At 42.9% G+C, this 11,198-nt stretch overlaps 1 protein-coding gene across 2 annotated transcripts in view; it reads left to right on the top strand.

The window, feature by feature from the left end:
- The first annotated feature begins 9,893 nt into the window (after nucleotides 1-9,893).
- The window catches only part of PASD1 (PAS domain containing repressor 1), a 101,849-nt gene continuing 100,544 nt past the window's right edge, over nucleotides 9,894-11,198 (top strand). Inside the window, exon 1 of one of the 2 annotated variants that reach the window (XM_027645218.1) lies at nucleotides 9,894-9,985. The gene's annotated coding sequence lies outside the window, so the exon portion shown is untranslated. Of the gene's footprint in view, nucleotides 9,986-10,927; nucleotides 11,104-11,198 lie in introns of those variants that run through there. The other variant, XM_027645217.1, reaches the window with a different exon arrangement.

Here is an 11,198-nt window from a genome sequence, read left to right as displayed (position 1 = left end):
GAGTGAGGGAAGGTGTGGTGCTGGATGAAAAATTATGTTCTCAGTGCATTGGTGAACAGTAAAATGTTTTGATGGCTTTTAGACTGCTGTATTATGGTATTCAATTGTTACTGTAGTTAAAGAAACTGTGCTAGGCTTCTGACAGCCCACGCAGTGGGGACAGGGTGTGCTGAGAGCCTCAGGCAGGGGATGAGTAAGAGATGGGAAAGCAAAGGGCTCTTAAATAGCAAACTGAGCCAGACATGTATTACTACAAAATAGCCTAATATGGGTATGAATGAAATTTAGGTAAACTGCAGCCCATGGGGCAAGAGGAGGAAGGGGTCCTGTGAATCAAAGGAGTGATTTGGGGAGACGGGGTGAGGGCTGGGATGTGCTCGCCTGGCTTGAGACATGATGACTGAGGCACCATATGCTTTGTTTGGAAGTGTTTATTCCACTGCTTTCCAGAGGATTATGCAAAACCATTGATCTGAAATATTAAATGTAAATCATACAAACTAGTGAGCTAATTCCATTTTTAACTTGCAGCTAAAGTTATTTGTGGGTTGACAGCTTTGCTGTGTGAGATCTGGGACACATTTATTCACTTTGTCTTGTACAAACCAGGATTGTTACTGGTTCTGAGTCGTCTCTCAGAGCAGGGTCAAGCTCTTGGAGTGTAAATTTTTCTTTAAAAATACCAAAGAGCAACTGCCACTTCAATGTTTCATTAGCTCCAATCAATTGTCAGTTTAAGGGAAACACAGAAGGTGCTTGTTTATGTTGACAGAAAGCAGTGCTTGCTGTGTCACTGCAAGAGGAGGCCCTCAGATGCTTGAATGGGGCTTGCAAGAAGAAATTGCTGTGTGATTCAGGGCCCCCAGAGTCATTCTCTTCTCTAAAGACATGCCAGTGTCTGGATTTCTCAAATGGTGCATAGAGCTTGAGTCTCTTTGTTAGAAACAAATCACAGTGTTGTGTAACAATGATGAGGTCTAGTAAGATGAGATGGAGGTAAACTCTTGGGAATTGAGTTCTGTTTGAACCTGAAGCAGTAAGAAAAAGGATGGGGGAAATGCATATGGATTTCTGCAGAAAGCGGCTTTTTTAGGTGCTGGTCTCCCAGTTCTGAAACCAAGAGCCAGAGCCAGTGGACATCCTGTTTCAAAAGGCAGGGATACTGACTGGGAAGCTTTGTGGGGAAGGATGCCCAGGATGAAGAGCTAGGAAAGTTGAGTAGTTAATTTGGTGACGGTCTGGCTGAATGCCTGGGACTGAGTTTTCTTGGTGCTGGTTTGCTGTCATGCTTCACAACCCTCTTTGTCCTACTGGCTTTGGATGGCTTGTTCTTGCTGAGATGATTCCCCTGTGTGCCCAGTGTTTCGAGGGGTGATCAGGTGTTTACCTGCAACTGTGCTCTTACAACAGTAAGAACTATTCACAGGCCCGAAAATAAAGCTGTTGATGATTATAGTTGGCATATGACACAGCATGGTTTAATAGTTTTAGTGGAAATGGCCCAGGGCATAGGCACAGGGGGTATGTTATTAATTAAAACTGGTTTTAATTGAAGGATGATTTATGAGTGAAAGTAACAGCAGTTAAGTCAAAGTTTAAGAAGAAACACTGCTGTGGGTGTTGGCCCCTGCTGCAGGCACCACTGGGAGCCATTTAATACCTTTGCAGTTTTTCATCCTTGAGATGCAGTTTCTCTTAGCATGTTTGAGTCATTAACATGGTTCTGCTGATGTTGGAGATCAACTGGAAGTTTAGCTTCACAGCTGGAATGCTTCATATTGCTCATTTCAAGGGAATGAGTCTTTGACATGTAGGGGGGTTTATGTCTGATAGAGAAGACAGAAAGAACCCACTTTGCTCTCAAACCATGTCACACTTTGAGCCCTTTCCTAGAATAATTCCTACAGAATTAGCAAGCATTGGGTAATTCTTAATGTGAAGCCTTATGATAGAGCACTTCCTTTACAAGCTTGTGTTATGTCTGTAATACAGTGGTTTTTTCTGTGTAAAGTGTGCCCTCCCTAGAAAATCCAAACCAAAGGTGATTCTGATGATTTGGGTGTTAAAACTGTTTTGATTGCTGTTGCCTAACATCCCTGAGACTTGCTGGGTAGACACTGAATTCTGTGTGCCCTGTGTTTAATAGAGGAGTCCTCTGTTTATCTTAATGCTTAGTGGCTTTAACATAGCTCCCAGTTTTACTAACTGAAAACTGGACTTTGTTTTTTATATTTGAATTATAATGGGATCTCTCTGCATGATAATGACTGATATGTTAGATTAAGCCAGTTCCTTTCTTCCTATCTAGCATTTATTTCTAAACTGTTATACTTCTGGAAGCAAATCTTTCCTATAGTGTGACATCTCTTGTGATCCCTAGTTAAGATTACATTGAGCTTTGTAGGGAGAGACAAGGGTTTTATACCACTTGGTAGGGATTTTCCTTTCCAACCCATATATTTTTGGAATTGTTTGTGCTATCAGCTCTGATACCTGAGGCATGACATCAGTAATGTCCTTGGAAAAAAATTTCCAATTTTATAGACAATTCCTGTATCAGGTATTTACGTGTCATAGGCCTTGGGCGGAGTAATTAACAACACCAGAACAGCAGCATATTTCTGTGTTGTTGTTTGCTTATAAGATTCAGAATAGTCCAACTCTGTAGTCAAATGTAGTTTTATTTTAGCATATTACAAATCTTAAGAACATGTAAGTGCACTGAGTAGCGTTGGCAGTGGGATCCAGGCTGCCTTCACTTGTCCAGCTCTGAATGAAAACTACATTGAGCCTTTTGGTAAGGAAATACTAGAGAGTCCCTTGGGAATGCATCGTGGATGCAGCTCGTCAAGAAGCTTGTCCATGCCAAAATGCTGTGTTTGCTTTATATCAAGCTTATGCAAGGGATTAATTTGGAAGCAGAGCTGAGTGGCTTGTGAACTTTCCACCTCGGGTCAGCTGCACTCTAGCTGCATGGTCCAAATTGCAATTTGATGGGATAAACGACTTTTGTGTGCTTTTTATGGACTTTGTTCAAAGAGTGAACAGGTAATTCATCACAGCTGGTAATTCTGCACAGCACCAGAACTAATTTGCTACTGTTTGACTCAGTTAAAGATGAAGCCATGCAATAACGTGTCTGGTTACATAAGCACAAGTTAAGTTGATCACATCTGTATGTGGATATAATATGTGAACTGATTGACCAGTAAAGCAGACAGAGTAATTTATTTTGTCTTGTCTCCTTGAATTCTGCCATGACAATTTTTATTTCAGTTCAAACTCACCAGGTTGTTCAGACTCAGATGCCTTTATGGACTGATTGACCGGTGAGAGGAATTGCTGTGTTTGTAGAAGCCAGTGTGCTCTGTGTTCCTGTGAAGAACAGGTGAGGCTTTGCATCATAGGGAAGTCCCTTTGCCTGTGATACTGGCTTTTGGAGAAAAAACAAGGACTGGTCCCAAATCAGATGACAATTGAAATGCAGAAAATGAAGTATTGGAGGTAACTGTGCCAATGGTTTGGATGGATGAGAAGAGTTATCCAACAGCAACGGGATGTCAACTGACTCTTCGTTTTCTCATTTGCATTCCTAGCACGGGGAAATCAGTATAAAGCCATCATTTACTCTTAATAGTCTTTGAAAAACACAATCTGTTGGTAATACTTCCCCAGGAAAAAAATTCTGCTTAAACTATGCCTTTGAGACTTGGTAAAAATTTAAGCTGCCTTAGCCAAAAAAAAGAGCTTTTGGATAAAACTCTGGTGGTGTTTTTGATGGATTTTCCTTCTCAGAATACCCTGCATATTCCTTTTGTGCAAAAAAAAGGGTGAATGTGACAGAATACTATGTGTGGCAGCATCCTCAGGTTCATTGTGTTGCAATGGGGTATTTAATCTTCCTAGAGATTGTACCACTAAGTATCCAGATACCACCCTCTGTAGTGCTTTCCTTGGCATGCACTGCCTCCTCTTCTTGCATATATTCCCAAATAATAAGGTAGGATCCAATGATCCTCAATCTTTATGAGTGCCCGGGGAGAGTTGATCACTCTCTTGAAGAAATGACTGTATAATGAGATCTGTCAGGCTAAAGGGGTACTGGGCATCAAACACAGCAAACATGCCAAAGTGGAAGTAGAGAGGAGTTTAGTGCAGTTGGTACAGGATAACTGCTGGGGTGGTTGGGCCTGGCCTTGGGGCTGTAGCACATCTACCCTCGCAGGGGTGAATGGAGTTGCTTTGCTGTGGCAGATCCCAGGTTCAGAAATGGAGGGCAGGTGGGGCAAGGGACTGCAACTTGAATTTTTTGACCCAGTGCTCTGCCAAAAATATCTGCCATTCACCTCCATCCATCCACAGGGATTTTCTAGGGATTGTTTCTGGTGAGATCTTGAATCAATGGCTACTTGGACTGTTACCTAATTTTGCATAGCTTGATGTTCTCTTCAAAGCCTGTGCAGCTCACATTGTAGCCCATGCTTTTCTTCTTTTTCAGTTCTGAGTATTCCATTAAACCCCTGTTTCAGCACTTTTTTTGACATTGTTCAGCTGGCTTTAGACTTTCCTGGGTTTCTTTTGGGTACACCTTTTCTCTGCCTCATCATTTTCTTCTACATCCTTCTAAAATCTTAAAGTAATAAAAAAGGCTTATTGAAATTTGCACACCACTGGAGGCTGGTGCTGCACTTGAACTGTGTGATTCCATTATCCTTTCAGTGGTGTTAGCTCTGTGCTTTTGTCCTACTTCACACTTCAAGAGCACATCCCTTCATTTGCCCAAAAGGTTGAGCTGGGAATGAGTTCAGTGGTCAGGGTGCAGAATATCTGGGGGAAGGGTTGACATGAGACTGGGAGAATACATCAGCGAGCAAATGATAAAGGGATTAAACTAACATGCAGACCCTAATTCTTCACATATGCCTTGGTGTATGTACATGTCTTAGTCTTAGCTCTAAGTGGTGTATTGTTTGGGAAAGTACATTCAAGCATGACTAATCTGCATTTGTCTCCCTCTCCCAAAACATTATTTCATTTGAAATGTTTTATTTTTCTGTACTTAAAGAATATTCTTTTATAATCCAAAAGCTATTTTTCATTTTTTTCTAGAACAATTGGTTGGAGTGTTTCTATTAATCTTTCTATTATTTAAGCACTTCTATCTGCAATACACAATAGAAACAAATGAATTGATTTTTTTGAGACAAGCTTGCTTTTTATCCTACAAAAACGATGACTCATGAGATTCATCCAGCCCTCATCTGTATTCCTCCCCCAGCTAATAAGTTAAATTTGAGTTTTGTGTTTGTATTAAAAGACAGCCTGTGCTTACCTCGCCAGGAAGCTTGTTTGAACATGGAGTTCAGAAGAGGAAAATTCCTTGCCACAGTAAAACTGTTCTTTGGGCATTAAGGAGCTTTGCAAAGTTTGCTCCCTAAGTGAAGAAAACAGCATCGGATTTAATTAATTGCCCACATTTGGAGTGATCCTAGACTGGCATGCTTGTAAGTCTTCATGGTGATGCCAGAAGATTTGTGGCTCAGATATGTGAAGAAACAGCAAAAGGCAGAGACCTGTATACTTTGTCTTTGAGCCTTTAATTCTGCGCATAGAGAGTATCAGGATGTACAAGATGCTACACTGATCTCAGATAAAAACACCCTCTATTTTCATTCTGACTGAAACAATCCTGCAGAGTGCTGGTGTAACTAAGAAGGAAGTGTAGAGCATGGGGATGGGTGCAGGTACTTAAAGTCAGTGTTGCTGCTCTCACCAATGTGGTGAGAAGGCACCTTTAGCTGGAGCTGATTCCATGTTAATGCAGCAAAGCCTGTTTAAAGCTAAAATGAGGTATGGCCTTGCAGCTCCATGGTGTGGATGGACAATGGGGTTTAGCTGAGAGGAGAGAGCCTTATCAATACAATTCATTGTATAAAAATAGCCAATTTCTCTGCAAAGCTGTGGATTTTGCATTGGGTTTTTTAAACTGAGAAAGATCTGCTGAGCATCCAAGTACTCGTTTTTAGTGAAGTCTGAAGAGGTACAGCAAAAGAAGAAGCTGCCCAGAAAGAATTTCACGATCTCTGTATCAACTTGTTCCTGTTTGGACACTGCACATGAAATACTGCCTTGGAGATGTTGAGATGACTGGTACTTAACTAAGAAAAGATTGATGAGATTGATTTTCCAGAAACAATAAAAACTTCACATGTATCCCTTCCCTTCACCTTTCCCTGAGGTGGGAGGGACGCGCTGTAATTACAGAGGCTGCACAATAGACATGTCCAGCCAGAACTATAAGCCCCTTCCTGTATAACTCTGACTAAGGCCAGACCATCTATGGATTCCTATTAAAATGGTTTTCGAGATTTTGCAGCACTTCTGCTTTCCTGGAACTCTCCACAGCAATTATGCTGCTGTGAATGGAGCTCTTGATAGATGAACCTGCAGAAGTGCATGTGATTGAGCTGTGATCTGTACAGCAAAGGGTTAACAGAACATGCATCTGCAAGAAAGAAGGATGAAAGCAACCTAGACCATGAACTTCACATTTTCTAATGGAGAAAAACACTTTGAGCAGACACAGCATAGGGGAGGAAGAAGAAACTCCACCATGGCAGAAATGGGGAGTTGAACTCAAAGACCGAAGGCTCCAGAGGACGATTCACACTCCTGCCTTACAACTCAGTTAGAATTATGGTTACAAGTGCAGCAAGCACCAGAAGCTTAGGTGAGACAATTCTGCCAAAAAGTATTAGGCAGCTGTATGAATAGGCAAGGCATGTCTTTACAGTTTGACAGGTAATATTTAGTTTCTCCCACCCCATCTCCAGGCAACTGCAAGAGAAAAATACTGATTGACTGTAGGCCAGTAGGCCAAGAGAGATTTTTACATTTCTGTAACAGAGTGGATTTCATTTCATGGACACTTTACCACTAGGACTGACCTAAGTGCAAGTCAGGGGGGTTTCGTTTTGGGTGCATTTCCCTTAGGTGCTATCAACAGCTTTTCTTAATTTGATTTTCATGAGTAATGTATTGGTTGGACATAATCCTGTGCGTGGACTGAATGTAATATTCCAAACTTAAGAAGGTAAACAAATTCCCAAAGCAAAAGGCACTCTTGGAAACTTCCAAAGCCTCCCTTATGATAAAAGTAATTTCAAAGTAAATATCTGTGTGCTGAAAAACATTCAATTTCAGAGAAAAGTAATTTAAGCAGCATGTATTTTTCAGTTTGATGGTGTTCCATATAACACGGTATTAGTTTCCTCATTCATTTGTAAGTGTCTGCTCATTAAGCAAGATCTTCTTTACAAAGTGTAGAGGCTGTTTAAATGCTTTGGGGGATGAGCATATTTATTATGAGCTGATAATCCTTGTAACTTGTTACATTAAAATATAAATGGATTATAGTCTGATGAGAAGCATGAAAGTGATTACTAAACTGTGGAAATAAATGTGCTAGAACCCTAAATAGTGTAATAATCCTCTAAGGGGAAATTGCACCTCATTCATTTATAATTGTATTGTGATGGCTTTGTTTTAGTCCAACTTTGAGTCAATGCCTCCATGAAAATCTCATGACTTGCCTTCCAAAATGACATCAAAGATGAAAGGAGAAAAACAGTCTTGACAAAACCAGGTCACTACATCAGCAAGAGCAGAGTGGGCTGAGCAGCTCTGCTTCCTAAATCAAAGCCTTGCTGCAGGAGCACTGCCACACTCCCGTTAGTGTGTCACAAATGCCGTTCTCAGCAGCGAGAGACCAAAAAGTGTCACAATGGCAGAAAAAGGACTGAAGGCCTTGGCTAGAGCCTGATGCCTCTCCTCTCAGAGCACTGCTGTGCTGAGGTGAGAATGTGGAGGTTCTCGAGGCATCCCTTCTGGGAGATGTCCTAGTCCCAGCTATGATGGAATACACAAGGAATGAGGTGGAATAGTGAATCCTTTGTGCCCAAATCAAGCAAAAGTCCTGGCAAAGGATCTGAGGTGTTCTGCTAGCCCTGTGCTTCCAGAAAAGCAAAGGTCCTTTCATAGTCTTGGCTAGGAACTCCCAGCACTAGGAGAGATTAAGAGTGTTCTAAAGCATCCACATCTGAACCGTGAGGGAAACGTATGAGCCTGGAGCCCACCTCAGTCTGCCTACAGAGCAAGGAGCTGTCAGGATATCATCCTATCCCTCTCCTGCCAGAGTTCCTGTGCATCCCCAAAAGAGCTGTCCATTGAGGGACAGAGAGGGGGATTTGAGTACACATGCAGGGCCACACAGGCTGCTTTGAAATTGCCATTTGGTCAAAGTAACTCCTTCGTGTACAGTTTGACTCTGTACAGTTTGAACGGGACTCTGCTCCTCAGTCCTTTGCAGCTGTGTCCTCCAGGCCATTTTGTAAAGGGTCAATTTAGTAAAGGGCCAAAACTTAATGAGATAATTATACCAGTAGAGCTTGGTAATTAATGTCAAGTACAATCTACAGTAACATACTTCTAATTTTACGTGTGTTTTGTGCAATGTGGGAGTGCTGAGGTGTGCTTGTTTGCTGCTGTCTGGTGGAGAGAGGGTGAAAAATCCTACAGGAAGAAGGAAATGTGCTTCCCATATTTTGGGCTTTTAATTAAATTACCTGCAGTGGCAGCAATGGCAAAGTGCCAGGGCTTCTCCTGAGACTGAGCACTTTGCAGAGAGGGAGCCTGGGTGCAGGAGGCTCATACAGGTGTGTGTTCAAGAGCAGCATCTGTTCTGGGTAACAAGCTCATGCTTTGTGTTGATGATTTACTTTACGTAATAAAGAAGAGACCCTTACTTGCGTCTGACCATGTGGGTGCAAGCCAGAGTTTCGGTGTTTCCACGTGAGTAGCAGTAACAGCACATGATCTCTGGCAGGTTTCACTGAAGCCATCCAGCAGCCTATGTAGCAGATCTAATGGAAGCCACATGGCACAAGCTTTTTTCTTTCTATGGGGTACGTCAGGCAAGATTTACCAAAAGCAAAGACCACTTTGGGCTTGGAATGACACACTGCACATCTCCTAATGCAGCCACTGCTGTGCACTGAATGCTGGAGTCTGCTCCTCCCCTCGAGATCCAGCATTTCCCCAGCTGCACCTTGTTGGCAGACACATCCCAGTTTCCAGCCGAAGTAGCTCATCAGGGGATTCAGATCAGCTGCCCCTCCCCACAGCGTTCTCTTGATGCGCCGCAAGAGCTGCAGGGGCACAGGGAGGAGGAGGCACCGGGGCATGGGTGGGTCCACGGCCCAGGGGAGGCTGTGATGGTACCAAGCAAATGAAAAGCAAGAACTGGCATGTGCCCTGACACAACAGGTCATCCAGAGGAGGAAACTAGGGGAGGAAAAGAGAAAGTTACTCTTGTGATATTAGGAAGACTTGCCTTGGTTTCAAGTGAGTTAATATCTCAGTGCAAAGTAGTTGACTTCTATCACCTGGGACTTCTCTGTGCAGGAATTTGGGCAGAGCAAGCTAATAATGATTCTGGCTCATTGGGATTTAAAATGGAAATCTTGCTTCTTGGTGTAAATGGAAAGTGATAGCGTAGCATGTGGGAGGTCTTTAATCTTCTGGATTTATTACATTTTGTAGGATTATAATCGGTTTTTTGGAGCTTTTTGTTTCATCTTGAGCACTGGTAGAGGCAAGCAGGTAACTAAAGGTACACACAGAGCATTTTAATGGGGCTTTTTCCTGAAACCATCTGAGTGGCCAAGCCCCCTCTGACCACAGCCCCGCCCTCCCATCTGCATTTCATAAGGGTATTACCACTGTAATTAATAGGAGTTGTATAACAGTACCTAATTAAACTCTGATCATATAGTGTAAATTTAACTTGATTATCGTTAGCCTCAGTGAACTCTGCAGGAGATTAATCCTGGTGATTCACTCAGCACAGAAGCAACAGCAGCAGCAGCTCTGCGGAGAACCAAAATATTAGTGAACAGCGATGCTCTGCACCCCGAAACCCTGCAAGGTAAGTCTCGGTACCGACGGTAGCACTGGTGTCAGGGAGGGGACTCTGCTGGGACTGGAGTCTCCCTGTTTTCAGATTGGTTAAAAGCCACTGGGATGCCAGCAGGCTGCTACGGCGCAGTTCTTAAAATCACTGAATAAGGAGTCTGTGAGAGGATTATGGCTTACATAAGAGTTTTATGTCTGTCCTAAAGCTACAGCCCCTATGCATTTGTGTGCTGTGTACTGTGTCTGCCAGTGATTCGTGGACACCAGAATATCCTGAATGACTACAAGCCACATTTTGTTTATGATTGTTTCAGGACCTGGTCCCAGTCTTCTGAAAGCTGGCGAGGTTTTGTCTGTGGGAACAGAGAAAAGGCAGTTAGTTATTTATTTATATTAATTACTGCATATTAAAATGCTGTGTGCTTTTGTTTTGCACATTGTGCTAGAGAATTCTTTGCAAAAAACTGAACAAGTCTTTTGTAAAATACTGAGGTTTTTCTGTATCTAGTCCAGACGTACAGGGCATGGGGTTTGTCCTGTCTTTGGCTGAGCACATCTGTTTGTTTGCTGCTATTAATAGTTTAATCAATGGGGCTGATTCCTGCATATTCTCCATCTAACAGTAGCCCAGAAGACCCAGACGACAGCAAAAACAGGTCTTTTGTATGTGTCACTTTTTTCTTTCTTTTTTTTTTTTCTTGTTTGTTGCTTAATTAAAAGCAAAGGGAAAGTTTTACTCTTGTTTGCATGAATGGTCACATCAAACAGTACAGGAAAATCTAGGCCAAGCTGCATTCAGCAGTCTAAGGAACATTATACCAGTGCACCGCTTCCTTTCATAGTAGCAATGCCTCTTAATAAACGTCAGACACCCTTTGAACTTTCTTTGATACCGTTAGCTTTGCTTTTCACAAGTACCCCAAAGCCCACCTTGCCCCCCCGAGCTCGCCGTGGTTGTTAGGAGATGTGTCCGTGTGGGATGGGAAGGAGAGGGATGCGCGCGGGATGCATCCTCGCTGCCTGCAGAAACGGTGCCGGTTATATAACGCCCTCGCTGGGTAACGAGGTGAAACTCTGTCAACTCTTCTGCAGGAGCTTTCAGAGGGTTTGGGGCTGCTGGCTGGCTGAAGGGTAAGTCAGAGACGTGTTCCTCGGGGTGGGGCGTGTGGCGGGGTGCACTCCCAGCTGTGAGTGTGTACGGTGCTGAAAATGAGCTCCAGGGCTGG

This window comes from Corapipo altera, unplaced genomic scaffold (genome assembly GCF_003945725.1).
Source record: "Corapipo altera isolate COAL_440 unplaced genomic scaffold, ASM394572v1 65, whole genome shotgun sequence".
Taxonomy (NCBI): domain Eukaryota; kingdom Metazoa; phylum Chordata; class Aves; order Passeriformes; family Pipridae; genus Corapipo; species Corapipo altera.
The sequence above is the reverse complement of the archived record's forward strand: the minus strand, read 5'-3'. Positions and strand labels throughout refer to the sequence as shown.